We start from the raw sequence: 15970 nt of genomic DNA on the forward strand, positions 1-15970 counted from the left end.
GGAAGCTGGCTCTTGCTGCCTTTTGGTGGGGAGGGGACAGGGTGTCCAACTCCCTGGCCTTCAGTAGCTTTCCCCAGCTGTGGAGTGGGGAGAAGGTGGACACACGCAGGATCTTCTGTCTTGCTGAAACCTGATTTTAACTGGCATACCTTGGAAAAGTGAAACTATAGTTAGGTAGATGGAAGGGGCAGTGTGTGTGTATATGCGTATGGATTTTTCCCCCTGATTCCTTGGGACACCAAGGAGGAGGCACCTTTAGTGCAGAGCGCTGGTGTTGGCTGCCCTGTGCAGCACTGGGACCTGCCATCAGACCTGTGCCACCAGCTGCAGCAAATGGGTCCTCTTTAACCTTCCCAGCTGAGGCTTCTCCTGCTGCCTTACCCCACAGCTGTTGTGTCTGTCTGCAGGGAGGGACAAATGTGGAAACACTTGGTGCTTCTGAAATGTGGAAAAGTTTGTTTGGTTTGGTTTTTTTTTTTTGCAGGAGCTGCAGGGTTGCAGCCTGTGGCACAGCGTGGATTGATCGTTGACACTGCTGTCTGGCCCAGCAGCCGCCGTGGCACATGCGGTGATGTGTGTTGGGCACATCATTGCTTTACACACCCCTGAGAGAATCTCTTAGCAAAGCTTGGCACAGGAGCCTGTTTTCCTTGGGTTGTCTTTACCTACAGGAAATGTTTAGATGCTTTGCATCTTCTGGGCATGCTGGTGTGGGCACTGCAGCCTCTGGCTCGCTCTGTGCATGTGCGAGTGGCTGTTGGAGGGACTGCGGTCGGCGGTGATGTGGTGGGGAGGGCACAGCGGCTGACAAGACCCATCTGTCTTGTGCAGCGTTTAAGTCTGCTGCAGGCAGGGCACGCACGTTCTTTCTCTCCTCTGTCCCATGTCCCTGGGTTGGCAGTGATGTCCTTCAGGTTGTACTTGAGGAGCACTTATGCTGAGGTTACCCAAGAGCTGTTTGTGAGAGTGTGTGTGACTTGAAGAGGTTCAGGAGCTTTAAACGAGAGTGGGAGCTGCCCTCCTTGGTAGGAAGCGCTGTGTCCTGCTGCAGGGAAGGGATGCTGAGCTGTTAGAGGAGACCCAGCATGGCCTCTGCTGGACTGCCGTGATGGTAGGATGCTTCTATGTGGCACGTGGACACGTGAGGGTTAATGACACGTGCTCAAGCCGGGAGCATCCTCTAGATTCCAGCTGTCAAAGCACAAACTTAAGTGTGCGTTATCTTTATGAGCAGTAAACAGTACTACAGTACTACGATCTGAATTGCTGAGCCCAGAGGTCTCCGGGGTACAGTATAACTTGTCAGGGCTTCCCTGGTAATTACGGCCTGCCTGACTGCTCGAGGAGTTGGCCAGTTGTGTTGCTGGCTCAGTTAAGCTGGCAGTAGCTCTAGAGCATGGGGCATGAATAGCAGGGGCAGGCTGGGGTGCTGGGGGTCGTGTGGCTCAGCCTGCCCCAGCACAGTGTTGCTCTGCTCCACTCCCAGCCCCTCCAGCTCCATGTAACCCACCCAGTCCTCCCTGTCTCTGAGAAGCCAGAGAAACCAAACAGCCACCGTTTTCAAAGTGCACAGTGATGCCAAACTGAATCTGAGGTCAAGGGTAGGTTCCTGTGTTGAACCTTTGTCTGGTGGGGTGCTGGGAGCATGGTGGGCTTCTGGTGTGGCGCAATGCTCTTCAGTCTTCCTGGAGCTCCTTGTTTTGCTGATAATATTCTGGTGGCTAATCTCCTGTGGTGTTGCAGCTGCCCTGGGTGGCCTTGAGGTAGTGCTGACTGCCGCATTGCACTTGGTGCCAGTGGGACAGGAAGGTGCAGGGGAGGGTTTAGGCTGCTGGGGATCACAACGTGCTGAAGGAGCCCATCTCGCTGTCTGCACTGGATGCTGTGCCACAAGGGCACAGGTCTGGGTCTGCTCTGCACATCCTGGGTATTTTGCATGGGCACACTGGTACTGAAGATTGGCCCAGGACTGTCTTAGAAGCCATCAGCGGGAGGAAATGAAAATGGCAAGTAGGCTGTGTGAGAGGAAGCATTCACAGCCAAACCACAGTAAGATCAGCATGTTCTATACCACTGAGCTTCTTGGAAACTGTTGATAATTGTCCCCTCTAAAGTTCAAACACATGAGAAGAAGTGGCCTTTGTAGGTCAGCTGCCCATGCGCAAACAGATCCGTTGCTGTTGGTGGGGCTCTGCCTGTGCACAGGATCCCATCTTCTCCCATCTCCCTTGCAAGAAGCAGCTGGACTTGGCTGCTGACTGGAGCAACACGGGAAGGTACTTCAGTAGCAGGGCTTGAGAGCTCACTGATGCTTGTATGGTCAGTGTTGGATTGATATTTTGGCCTCTCATTAAATTGCCCTGTGGTGATCTCTGTAATGAGGTGTGGATCCTTCAGGCTGACCTGGCTCCTTCTGTAAAGAGCAGGGGTGCTGAGATGGTGAAAGGCCAAAGCCTCCTTGGATGTAATTCTGAACTTCCTTCGTGGTGTCAGCAGTACAGGACAGAGCAGCTAGCTCAGGGCGGGGTGAGTTTCGCTGGTGTCAAGAGGAAGCTGTTCTGTTAAAGTTCACTGAAGAGGTTTTGCTTTTGATTTTTTGAAGGTCATGTGTCAGCATCCAGTCCCACACAGCAGAGCCAGGATTCCTTGAGAGCTGCAAGGAGCTCTGACCTTTCCTTGGCTTCTCCTAGAAGGAGGGGCCAGTGGGGGTCTCTGTGGGGGAATCCTGTGGCTCTTTGCACATGCAGGGATATTGATCCATGATTTCAGACTTTTTCCTGCAGATCTTGTGTGCAGAGCTGGCAAGCTCCTGGAGGCACAGGGGGTAATTTAGCTCACCTCTGACCTCGGCAAATAGGAATGGTGTTTAACCAGTGCTGGAATGAGAAGGTAGAAGGCAGGGGGTGACATTTGGGGTGGGAATGCCCCTTCTCTTGTCCTCTGGAGCCTTGGTGGCTGCAGCGTGGAAGTCCTGCAAGCAGCCACCAGCCTGCGGATGCCCTGGACCTTTCGTGCCGTTCTCTGCCTGCTGTATTTGTTGAGCCTGACACTTCAGCTGCTGTGGAGATGGACGGATTTCTATTAACTGTACCCTGCGTGTGCCCCCCTGTGAAGCTGAGCCCAGGTATTAGCATTGCAAGAACTGAAGGCTGGAGCACAGCAGCTGGAAATGCAGGGTGATTTATTCAATGGAGGTGTGAGAGATGGGAGCAGACAGCTTTGGAGCTGTGTTGCTGCTCCTGATCCATTTCCTCTCCCTCCCGTCTCTTTTGTTCTCTCTTTCTCTTCCCCCACCACTCTTCCAATTTTATTTTAACAGCACTACAAATTGCAGCATAAATCTTAGCTGAGAAGCGATTCAGGTTGGCGGCCACCAGTAAATCTTCTCTTCCAGCCTCCTCGCATGAGAGGGAAGATGCACTGGGAGTAAGGGGCTGTGGGTGACTCTGGAGTGTGCCTTATTCTGGCTCTTTCCAGTTACATGCCCATTGCATTTTTAGCCTTAATCCCACATCTCTCTAGTCCTGGGAAACAGGATAATTCTTAGCCTTCAGTGCTAGCACCTGGTGTGTTGGAAAGTGGTGTGAAACAGCCTCAAATGTGGGATAGGAGGGATGCTAGCATGAGTTGCAAATGCTGTTGTTTGGGTGCGTGACATCTAAAGTTGTTCCCTGTTCTTAAAGATAGTAGAAGGTGGTGTTCATCTGGGCAAACAGACCTGTGCTTCCTAACTACCCTGCACACATAGGTGCTTTTGTTTTCTGATGCAGAACATGTGTATCCTCTACAGGCAGTGCTGGGAAGAGTGGCAGAAAATAGCCCTGTGTGGTGTGTGAAGGCAAAAGCTTTGCTGTTTAGTTTGTGCAAGGGGTCTGTCTCCACAGTCCCACACCAGGAGCCGTTTGTCCTGGCAATCGTGTTTCCCAGCTGCCTGTCTCCTTGGATCTGTGTTCCACCTGTGCTTGTAGCCCCCTCCCTACCATGCATGAGCTTGACCACCCTGCACTGAGGCCAGGTATTACAACAGCAGAATAAAAGCACAGACCATGCCTTCGTCTTAGCCTCTTCTCGGCTGGCTGTGAAGTTTCAAAGGCATTTTTCACGCTGGGTTCTTAAAACGCTGAGCAAGTGTTGAAAGCTGCAAGGATAGGTCTGCCTGATGTCAACAAGACTTGCCTTTTGTGTGATGCACCGGTGAGAAACCCAAGGTGCAAAGGGGGAAGGCACCTGCTGGAGAAGTGTGTTAGAAAACAGTGAGATTCTGGGGGTCTGCAGTAACTGGGATTTTTGCAGAGGAGAAGCACAGGGCCAGCAGTCCCTGCAGTGTCTAGGGACTGCAGGACTCCAGATGGCCACCCCACTCTTGTCTTGCTCTGTTCTACAGGGAGCGCAGGCTCTTTTGAGGTAGACCACAGATCCTCACTTAAAAAGAAATTCCTTAGTTGGCTTAAAGACAGAGGAATGAAAACAACCAGGAGAGCTTCCTCTTCATCCAGCTTGCTTTCCTCTGCAGGGGTTGTTTTTGAAGTGATTGCTCAAACATACCTCAGGTGTGGGATGATAAGTGGGGGGAATCAAGTGCCCTTTGGTCCCAAGAGTCCACCCTCCTTGCTGAAGCTGCCCCAGCTCCTCAGATAAGAGAGCAGCTTAATGAGTTCAGTTTGTTGCTCCTTTCCTTGCCTCCTCCCCTCCCTGCTGAGAGCAGGTAAATCTTTATTGTAGAACGTAACCGTAGAAGTCTGCCCCATCAGTGCTTTCTTTCCTTCCGACTTTCTCAGGTTCCTAGTGCTGAAGGGCTCCTTGTCTTTCTGTGCCTCTATGCTGAGATCCTCCTTCAAAGAGCAGCCTGTGCTCTGCCTCTCCGGGGCCTGTTTCAGATGGGACCTGGAGAGAGGTGATCAAGACTTATTTGAAGGATCGCCATACCCAGGTCTCTGAGCTCCTCCCATGGTACCGTGGCTGCTGTTTCTGCAGCTGGGGTAAGGACGTGTCAGCAGGTCTCTGGGACAGTTTTCCCTTTTGAGAACCTTTCCTGCCCCAAGAGAAGCTGGGCTGCTGTGTTGCAGGTCATCTTTTTTCAGCTGGGCCAACCCAACTCATTCACAGAGCCTGCTGTGATGCATTGGGGATAATGGAGACCCTCTTTATAAGCCCTGTTGCACCTACCCCTGAGGGGCTTCCTAGGTAGCAGCGGGCATGGAGCTGCCTGCCTGCCTGCCTCTGTCCTGGCATGCTGGGTCTGTCCTCAGCCAGGGCTCCCCTGGTGGTAGAGGGAGCAGCCACAGCTTGATTCAGCATGAATACTCTGCTTCCAAGGGCTGTGTGTAGCTGCTTCAGCTCCTGGTTAGATTCTGTTTAACCTGATCTCTGGTTCTGGCCATGTCGTGGAGACTGGACCTTTATCGTGTTCAGGGGGTGGCAGCTGTTCTAGAAAGGGAACAGGGGTCCTGATGGTCTCCTGGGCTGGTAGAAATCTCCTAGGTAGCACTGAAGGACCTAGCGTGATGTAGGTGAGGAGCTAGGAACTCATTCACCACCCTTGGTCTGATGTGTGCAGACAGAAGTGGTTCTCTGCTCCTCTACAGCAGAGTGCTGATGTCGAGTGTCTGGGGGCTCAGAGGTCCTGGTAGCTCTCTGAATACCAGGCTGATAGATGTTTTGTTCTCTTAAGATTCCCCACACATACATACACAAACCCTTTAATAGCTGTAATAAACCACATGGCCCTGTTATTTAAATGGAATGAATAAAGTTGGAAAAGCCTCCCAGGAGCACCTGGAACTTCACCACCTGTAGAAAATCGGCAGTTAAAGGACCTGCATACGTAGTGGAGAGTGGGGAGAAGAGCCCATAAAGACAGTGTCAGTGGAAAAAGAGTGAGTGTCTGAAATTCTTTCATCTTCCTGTGTGCAGTGCTCCAGCTACTTTCTATTCTGGGATGCAGGCAAGTGCATGCTCCCACACTTCGTAATTACTGCTTGCAAGGAGCAGGTCAGGATTGACCCGAAGGTTTGGAAATCATTATGCTAGTGAGTAGGAATAATTCAGAGGATGGTGAAGGAACATTGTCAAGACTTGAGAAATTAATGTTTGGTTTCTGGGGTTGTCTTGGACTTAGTCGTTGGGCAGGACCTGTGATTACTGTCTCGATAACAGACCCCATGGAAGGAGAATCTGAGGGTGTCCAAAGCACCACTGTCTGCTGCGGGCATGGGGTTGCACACATGCATATGTAGAAGCGTGTACAGGCATGAAGTCTTAATTTTTTCAGGTGCTGGCAGTGTTTCTTCGGCTGCAGTGGGAAACTGATTCCGAGTTCTCTCCAGAACATCTCCAGTTGCTTTGTGGAAAGAGGGAATCCGGCAGCCAGGCAGGTGTTGCAAGCTAAGGAGTACATAGCCATATCTGTGTGTTCACTGGAGACCAAATGGACACTGGAATTACACTGCTTCAAGAGGTGGCTTCTGTGCTGCTGCCTGTTCTCTCTTGGCTAATCCAGGCACATAGCATCCCAGATCCTTCTTGTTGCAGGTCCCCTACAAGTTAAGAGCTTTTATTTCCTAGCCTCCTGGACTGTGAACCCTCCACGGCCAACTTGAACTTCACTTACAAGCTCAAGATGCAAATGTGAACATCCCACCTGTGCCACGTTGCTGGATGCTCCTTAACACTGTGTCTCATCCCGGAAGTACTTGTGCCCAAACGTTCAACCCCTTTGCAGGCTGAAGAGCGGAGAGATGAACCCGTTAGAGAGGGGTATGCTGAGGGGTGAGTGTGCAAGTGTTGCGTTGAGTCCCTGCTGTGGTGGACGAGCATTGATGGCCGGCTTGCACACACCGTGGTTGCCTGCCACCAGGACCCCAGCTGGGTAGGCAGGTATCTTTTGCAGCCTGGTTCTTCCGAGTTGCTGATCATCTCCTTCTGTGAGTGATGCATATATCACTTGACTGCTGGTACCCTCCCCTCTCTGCTCCAGCACGTAAGCCTCTGTGTGGTACACCAGCTTTGACAGAAAGGGCCAACCCCGCTGCAGGCTTTCACCGTTTGTCAGAATAAATTGCTTCTTCCTCCTATTGTGTGGAGGAGATGCTGGTTCATTTGCCCTGAGTCTGAACAGCACTGGAGGCAGCTTCTCCCCCCTTGTTCTTCCCCGCCCTGAGCCTGCAAGGAGAGCAGAGCGTGCTGGCTGCAGCATGGCAACAGGCTCCCAAGACCACAACTGATGCAGCGACAAATTTTGTGCAGTCTTGCATTTGTCTGCTTGAGCTGGGAAGGGGAACAGATCTGGAAGAGGTGCGGGTGATCCAGGAGTGGGAAAGGCTGGAGCTTTCTGTGTGGTTCGTGGGGTTTACTGCTGTTCGAAGCCTCTGCTCTCCATGCTGGCCCAGGCAGGACCAAGCAAGCCCTCGGCCCTGCTTCACCCCAGGTCAGTAAAGTGTGGAGGGACGTGGCTCCAGTGCAGCAGGCTGCACCAAGCCTTTGTGTATGCATTTTCCAGGACCTGGTAGTGAAGGTGAGTGCACTGGAAAGTTGCATGTGGAGCCAAGGACTCGGTGCAGAGAGTGAGTGTGTGCACGTGTGTATGAACTCCAGTACCCAGTTCATCTCAGATGTTGCCTCGGGCTTCTGCTCTGTGCGTTGAGATCCTCCTCTGGGATCGGTGTTCTTTGGAGTGGTGCGTATGTAGTCCCTGCGGTAGAAGAGAGGACATTCAGATTTGTTCTCTGCCTTCTGATCACCTGTCACCAAAGGAGCTGCTCAAGCACTTTGAGAGATAGCAGGGCTTGCTAGTTGGTGGCTCTGGGAGGAACCACCATTCTCAACTTTCCCCTCGCTACCAGAGGACATTTGTAGCATGGCTGTGGTGCTTGATTACCATGCCCTGATCTGGCCATAGGCAGAACTCCAGGGATGTCGGGAGTTGCCAGAGTTCCTCTCTCTTCCTCTGTCCCTTGGCAATCTCTCTTTCTTTCTGCAGATCAGTGCAAATCTTGTTGGCTGGGTGTTTAAGCATGAGCTGCTTTCCTGAGGCACAGGACTGGCTTAGCTTTTCATTAAGGCCTGTTAATCATCCTGAAGAGAGCCTGACAGCCGCTGGCGACATACCACAGTGCCCTGCTGCCTTCCCTTTTGCCGGTGGGTGTGAGGTCCCTCTCACAGTGCCCCAAGCGTGGCTGGCAGCTGCGGGAAGGGCGCTGCGTGGTGTGGCGCGGGACAGTGCCACTGCAGAGCTTGGCAGCCTGGGCTTGGGCCCCGAGAAGTTTCCTCGTTTGCTGGAAGAGCACCCAGCAGCAGCTCTGCCAGGAGCCGGGATGATGGCCAAGCTAAAGCCCCAGGAGAGGAGGAGGAGGAGAAGGAGGCTGGGGGCTCTGCTTCCCCCCTGTGCCAGGCTCCAGCCCCGCTCTCCTTTATTTCAGAGCTCACGGAACCACAAGTCGTTATCTCTCCCTCCGTCCCGAATGGTGCTGAGCTCTTGATTACTGTTGTGTTTTTTTTCTTAATTGCACCTTGGAGCTATGCCTTGATTTATTTTTTCAGGGAGCATTTAGGGAAAAAGATAGTTGTTTCTGAAGCAAACAGCGGCTGGCCCCGTGCAGCTGATTGTGGGCAGGGCTAGGAACTGGTGAGAGAAGGAGAGAGGGACTCAGCAGGGTCCTTCCACCTCTTTCCCCGTGGGTGTGCTGGTGTTGTGATAGATCCCACTGCCCCACAATCCCTGCAGGGCCACGTGATGGGGCGGGCGGCCCTGTCCAGACTTGTGTGGCTGCCTCCAACAGCAGTATTTTGCCTTTCAGGCCTCAAAGGCAGAAAATAGCTTTGAATTTCCTTTTCATTGTAGGAAGAAGGGATTTCATTTACTCTCTGAAAGTACAGGGCAGTGTTTTGGAGCTGAGGTGCTGGTGCTGGCTGTGAGAGTGAGGTGGAGTTGCTCACAGAGCATCACCTGCAGCTCCTCAGTCCTGTCCTGTGCCATGTTCTCCATATGTGAGATGTCGTAAGAGGTGCCCTCTGGTCCATTCCCTCCCACATTTCATCTGAAAACGTTGCAGTTTGAGTTCCTCTGGCCCTCCCTCCCACATTTCCTGACCCAGGTGTCATAGATAATCATTGATATGAAGCTGTCCCCATCCTGTTGTCTCTGGGCAAGCACCACACAGACAGGCAGGCATTCCCATGGCCAGTCTGCAGCTGTGGATAGCAGATGTCCCCACTGGGCTTGGTGAGAAGGGTTGATGGCAGGGCCTGGGCCAGTACCAGCCCAGCAGCTCTTCAGTGGAGATGGTAAGAGGCAATAACAGAGGAGGGAGCTCAAAGGAGGACCCCTCAACCATTGGATCTGAGGGAGTGGCACACATCCTTGATGGAGCAAAAAGGGACATCTCTCCTTGGTGTGTCAACCTTATTTATGTCTCAGCGATGCATTGAAAACAGTTAAGTCTTGCCCTTCTTCCTCTCTGGGCAAAAGACATGATGAAGGGGATGTTCTGCAGGCTCCCTGGATGCCATTTATCGGCTACTGCTAATGGTTTGAGAGAGGCATTAACCCTATGCTGCTCTCCCTGGGATCTTCTCTTGACCAACTGTTGTGCCCTTTTTAAAGGGCATGATTTCTGTTGGCTTTTTAAATTAAAACCTGCCATGATTTGAAATGAATTGGAGTAATAGTGGTAGTAAAGAACTTCATCTTCCCAGCTGTTCCTCCTCAGCATCTTGCTTGTCCTCCTAGATCCGGTATGTTGGTCGTAAATCCTCTCGCTGTTGTTCTTTTTCTCCCCTGATTTTGATGCACCTTGTGCTAGCCTCACTTCAGGGTGGCTTGGAGGTCTGTGCTCCTGATGGGAGTGGCACCTGTCTGATGTGTCTGCTCACATGTGCAGTGTTAAACTGCTCACCAGTTTGTCCAGATCAGCAAGGAGCCTTAATGACTGCAAGAGCAGAGGCTGCCTCCAGGGTGTGACTTGGCTTCATGTTGCTCAAGGTATGTTTGTCCTCAGGTTCCTGCAGGCACAGGAGGCCATTAGGTGCTCCTGGTATCTCCCACCCTCTTCTTGGCACGCCTGGAGGTTTAACGGACCTTGCTCTGTGGAGGGGTTGTGCTGCAGCTCATCCCAGAGGATTTGGTGTCTTCAGTGGTCCCTGCTGGGTGAGTGAGGGGATCGACAGAATTCTGTCAGTCCTGGTGCTACCAGGGCCATATATGCTGTGTAATAATCTCTTCTGCTGTGTTCGAAGGTCCAGAGTTTTTTTTGGGCTGAGAGTTGAGGCTGAACGCTGCAGCCACGTCAGCAGGCATCAGTCCTCTTCTGTCAAATCTGAACCTCTTTGGCCTTTGACCATAGCCTGTCTTGCTGCCTAGCAGCTGAACCACTCTGCCCTCACCCTGATTCACCTTTCTTCAGCTCATCTGTGCTACCGACCAGGGAAGGTGTCTACCAGCAATGACCCTTCATAGGCTTTTCGAAAGTTTTCCGAGCTGCCTCAAGGCAGGGAAGGATTTATGGGCCAGTCAGCGAATGATTAAATAAGTTTTTGGAGTACCTGCCCTTCATTCAAAGTCTTCCCTCCTAACCAAGCGGATCTTTTCAGAGTTTGAAATTTGTCGTTCTTTTCCACAGAGGCTTTCAGGCTTGTCCATGTGCGAATAATTGCAAAATCCCTCCTGCTGGGGCTACTGAAGTGAAGCTGCAATGCAAACTTGTACTAAACTTGTTCTCCACATCAGCGAGCGAGTGGGGCTTCGGGGCATCCGCTGGCATGCGTCCGCAGTGAGCACCTTGCACAGCAAGGAGCACTCCTGGTGCCGGCGTTTGAGTCTTGTCCCAGACTGCCAGAGTGTGGGATCAGCCCTCTTCTGCAGTGGCTGGTGTTGGGTTTTCATCCTGTCATCTTGGCATGGAGAGTTGATGGTTCAAGAGGTTCATTTGGTGTATTGCCACCTGCTGGATGCTGGCTGGAGACAGCGGTGGGACTTGGGTCGGCAGCGGGTCGTTCTCACGAAAACCTCTAAAGAAAAATGTAATTCCCAAATTCCCTTTTGCTACTTCCAGAAAAACTTTCCCCTGGTGTTGCTTAAAAGAAGTCTGAAGGGCCAAAAGCTGAGTTAGGGCAACTCTCATAATCCTTGTGTGTCCACATGACATTGGCAAGACCCCTGCCCTGTTTGGATTGTGGATCACGTCTTTCAGTTCCTCAGTGTGGAGGGCTTGGTTTGATGGCTGGCTGTAGAATTCTACAGGTTTTTGAGCAAGCCATCTTGCAAACAGGTAATTGTTTTATTTAGTAGCAGATCTGTAAGATGCATCGTCCTGGTCTGTGGGATTGATTTCAGTGGAGTCTGAATCTTCCTCCATTTCGTGTGCTCATGGATTTTGCTTGACAGCTTTATTTTACATGGGAAACTTTTTGGGACACTACTCAAACCAGAGATGGAATATAATAATAAAAAACATGCAAGGTAGCTGAACCAATTTTTACCAGGCTTTCTAAAGAACAGATCTGTTCTCTAAGTGTCTTCTTACTCCAAATGTGCAAGAAGCTGAAGCTACAAGTGTCCAACTAACTTGGGTCTGTCAGTCTTCTAGGGTCCAGGCCTTTCTGGTCTGTTGTTTTTTCAACAAAAAAAATTTAATTTCTTGAATTCTTGTGTTGCATTTGCTGGGGGACTGTGGGCCTTTCTCCCCTGAAAAAGGGGAAAAAGCTGCAGGCACGCTGAGGCGCTTCCGAATGTTTTAGCAGAACCAGGGTATCTGCAGAGATCCTTTGCGCTTTTTACACATATTACACCAATTTCATGCAACTGTGACAAAACCCTACAAAACTGGTGTACCTCCTTTGTGTACTTGCTCTTAAGTGGGTTCACATATCCAGTGTATGTGGATTTTGGTCAAAGTCGGTGTTGTGTAGTCAAAGTAAGGCAAGACAAGTAAGGCAAGAAATGAATTGAGGCCGTTCAGTTCATCACCACCTTGAGCCAAACCAATGTATTAAGACGTTATCAAACCTGTTTAAGCATATACATAGTACGGTGCTGGGCTGAGTTAATGACACAGATTTTCCTCACCTGGTATAATACTTGGGTGCAATTCGGCTTGATATTGTTTGCTCTTAATTTCCCCAGATACCCAAAAAGACCAGGGAAATTAAGTACAGAAAAGGTGAATAAAGTAGTTGAGTCCAGCAATGATAGCAGCAGTAGTGCTGGGCTAAATTGGTTTCTTTGAAGTGAACTGCAATTGCAACTGCAGAAATTTCCCATGCTTGCATGCAGGGAGGCAAGATGAGGTTATTAATTATAACAACAGGCTGGAATTGATCTTAATGAGAAATGGTGTAGCTTGAGAGGAGCTGTGGCTGTGCTGGTGGTTGTCCCCAGGGCTGGGGCTCCAGAGAGGTCTCCCCAGGCTGTTCTCCTGCCAGCCTTGCTGCAGTAAAGCCCGTCCTGTGATGATGTCGTGCGACTGAATACCAGTGTAGCACATTCCCCATGCCTCCATCCTGAGTTTTGAAGTGGTCCCATTGCCATTGGCCGTCTCGTCTGGGCCCTGCATCCCAATAACCTTGGATGAGTGCAGGAGGTACTTCATTAGGGTGAGACACCTGGTCCCTCATCAAAAGCTTGTGAATCCAGAGCTTGCAAAAACTCTTGTCACTAGAGCAAAGCTGGAACTTGGACTTTGCTGGCCTCCTTGAAATACTCAGTCTGCCTCTTTCTTTCGTATCCCCAGGGATTATTCTTGTTGCCCTGGCAGAGATTTGGGTAACCTGTTCATTAGCAAAGGAGCCTTTGAGAATGGTCTTGTCTCAGCGCGCCTATACTGCACAGCGCTGTGCCAGCCAGACTGGTTTTCTTCTGAAAACTAGTATCTTATGACACCGAAGCAATTAAAGTCTATTAAAGGCTAATGATGCACGTCCTGCTTTTATCATAAGGCAAGCCTTCCAGATTCTGACTCTGCTTTGATGATTTTGCATGAAGAACGATAAAAGTCTCTTGTCTCCAGTCCATCAGTTCAGGATAACGCTGCCTATATATGCTTAGCCTGGGAGGAAAGCTAGTGTGAGGCTTGCTTCTTCCAGACGTGTGTTGCTTTGCATTCTTGCAGCGGCATTGGGCCTGCAACTCCAGTGACCGCATGTTCAGATGGGCAGGTCGCTTCAAAGACTCTGCTCCTTCTCCCCTTTTGCTGGGCCAGACCCAGCCAGGGATTTCAGCCATGAAGAGGACTCTCCAAGTGATGATGGTCTCCTCAACTTCCTTGCTTCATCAAAGCTAGACTTTGGTGCGTGTTACAGGAGTTTTGAGGGTTCTCCTGTCCCACCTGTGCCTCTGCCTTCCTCGCGTTTCCCACCCCACTCTTTACAGGTTCCTGAGGCCTCTTCATGGGCAGCGAAGGGTAGAGGAGCACGTTCGCTGTTCCACTTGCATCCTTTCCAAGCAGTTGTACTTGCAGAGCGTGGCCTTGGAAGTCCTTTCTTCCCTGTCCTTTGGCAAAATGTCCCCTCTCACCCACCCTTAACATCTGTCTGTCTTAAGACAGGCAAGCCCTGTTTTTGGGGAGCTGATGGCAAAGTAGATTGCAGGGGCAGTTGCAGTTTGAGAACGTGTTCTGTGGTTTTGTTGGCTGCCACAGAAATATACTGCTGAATGAACACCATACATCTGGGGCCAGTGTTTTTTTTTCTCAGACTTCTCATTCGCAGAGTTCAGTTTTCCCCTGGGAACTTCTCATTAAAACTCACAGCCTCCTCACTCCCTGGCTAGTGGAGCACATCTGAGCTGGCGGAGCTGAGTCCAGTGTGGGAAAAGTAGAAGCTAAACAGAAACTGTGCAAGAGCCCTCTTGAGGTTTGGTGCAATGAGACCAAGAAATTCCCAGGAACTAGAATATGTCGTCATCTTGGAAAACTCTTAGTGTCTTTCTGAGCCTCTCAGCACCTTCTGGGGGGGTGTTATGTAGTGTTGATGGGTCTTTAATGGCCCTGTTCACTGTCAAGTGCTCACCCTTTCACAGTCTCCTGCTGCAGAATTAGATTTTTTTTCCTCCCTTCTGCTTTGGTGAGTGGTTTTCATCTTGCTTTATTAAACAGAACAAATCCAGTTGTCCTGATTCAATTTATTGCAAGTTATTAACAGTGGAAAATGCTGTTTTCTGCATAAATGTAATTGTCCTGCCCCAGTGAATGGTCAGGAGCACTGATACTGCACTGGGGCAGGGAGGAGATAGCCTCCGGAAAGGTGTCCTGGCCAGAGGAGAGTTTGGCATGGAAGCGGAACCGGCAGGTCCCTCAGTTGTTTTTCCTTCCCCATCTAAGCTGTTTCTGGCAACTGCTTGACAGTTTGTCCTGGACTGACTCTAAAGAGTCAGAGTAGAGATAAATGTATGGTAAAGCTCTGGAGCCCTCAAAAATTAATATTTCAGGATCAAAAAGTCTTATTTCATCAACTGCTTCAACAAAAGGAGGAATTTGTGTAGCTGTAACTGTTGTGGTTCCCTTCCACCAGACTGAAGGAACAAAGAGAATGGTGCAGCCGGGAGCTCAGACCAAGGCCCCAGCTCCAGTCCTGGCTGAAGGAGCTGCCTGGTGCGAGACAGAGGTTGCATGAAGAAGGGGGTGTCCTTTTTGATTTGGTTTTTCTTTTCTTCTCTTACCTCGGTGTGATGATTAGATCCCAGTACTGCTTCATACAGTGGGCTGCAGGTCCTGGATCTGCTGGGAGGCCAACCTCTGTCCTGGGCTGGGCAGCTGCTTGCAGTGGTGGTGCCTGGAACAATACGAAGTGTCAGATATAGTGATAAAGCCAAGCTACTCTAGCAAGAGTGTCTTAAAAACTCAGTTTTGTCTCTTTGTAGTCACCAGAAGGCTGAACTGCTGGAGCTTTGGAAATTGGCAGGTTCCTGCTAGGATAAAGCTGTGTTTCGTAGCAACTTTTCCACCATGGCTGCCTTAGCGGTTTCTCAGCTCCCCTGGGGAGGATATGAGCCATGATCCCCGTTCTGCGGAGTTGCTCAGGCCCATACAGTACCAAACACTTCCCTGGTGCCATGCAAGGGGAGCAGGAGCACAGCCCAGAAAGGTGTAGATGTGAGACTACTACTAGTAGTAGTCTCCACTGAACTCTTAGTTCAGTGGAGGGGTGCTAAGATTGTCAGGGTGCTGGAGCGTGTGCCCTGTGAGGAAAGGATGCGGGAGCTGAGCTCGTTCAGACTAGAGAAGAGGAGGCTTTGGAGGAGGTCTGTCGATACCTACAGGGACATCATCCAGAAGACAGAGCCAGGCTCCACACAGCAGTACGTGGTAGGAGAACAGGAAATGACAAGCGTAGGATGAAACACGAGAGGATCAGACTGGACATAAGGAGAAGCATTTTTGCATGAAGGGCAGTCAGTTACTAGAGTTTGCTGTACAGAAGAGGTTGTGTAGTCTCCATGCTTGAGGTTTTCAAGACCAGACTGTATAAACTGGAACGACCTGCTGTGATATCTTAAGAGGTGCAGCTCGGAGCAGGAGTTTGGACTGGAGACATTCCGCCCCCGAGGTCCTTTCTGACCTGAGTTATCCTGGGATCTGCGATGCTCGCTCTTATGGAAGAGGGATGCTGCTTTTGCTCACAGGTGGAGAGGTCCAGCAAGGGCTGCTGTTTTGTGAGCACATTTGTGTCATTGCAGTGGGCCTGCCTGGCGCTGCCTGCTGTGGTTGCTTTGGTGTGATACTCCAGGAGAGCATGGGTGAGCACAGGGGAGGATTTATTTGCTCTCTCTACCCTTGCTCAGCAGATCTGTGCTGGTGCAAAGTGGGAGAAGAGGGCAAAGGGACAGGTGCCTTCAGGTGCTTTATTTTTGCCTGCACCTCTCTGAGACTGGGTGAAGGTCACTGGTATTGAAGCTTGTTTTATTTTCTTGTCTCACTTTGGAGAAGTAGGAGAGGCAGGATTTGGAAATACTTATGCAACCTGCCCTGTTTGTATGATG

The 15970-nt window shown here is 50.7% G+C and overlaps 1 protein-coding gene across 22 annotated transcripts in view; it reads left to right on the forward strand.

Moving 5' to 3' along the window:
- CAPN15 (calpain 15) overlaps positions 1-15970 on the forward strand; it is a 59259-nt gene that overhangs the window by 24294 nt on the left and 18995 nt on the right. The window lies entirely within an intron of this gene.

This window comes from Opisthocomus hoazin, chromosome 15, assembly GCF_030867145.1.
Source record: "Opisthocomus hoazin isolate bOpiHoa1 chromosome 15, bOpiHoa1.hap1, whole genome shotgun sequence".
NCBI lineage: Eukaryota > Metazoa > Chordata > Aves > Opisthocomiformes > Opisthocomidae > Opisthocomus > Opisthocomus hoazin.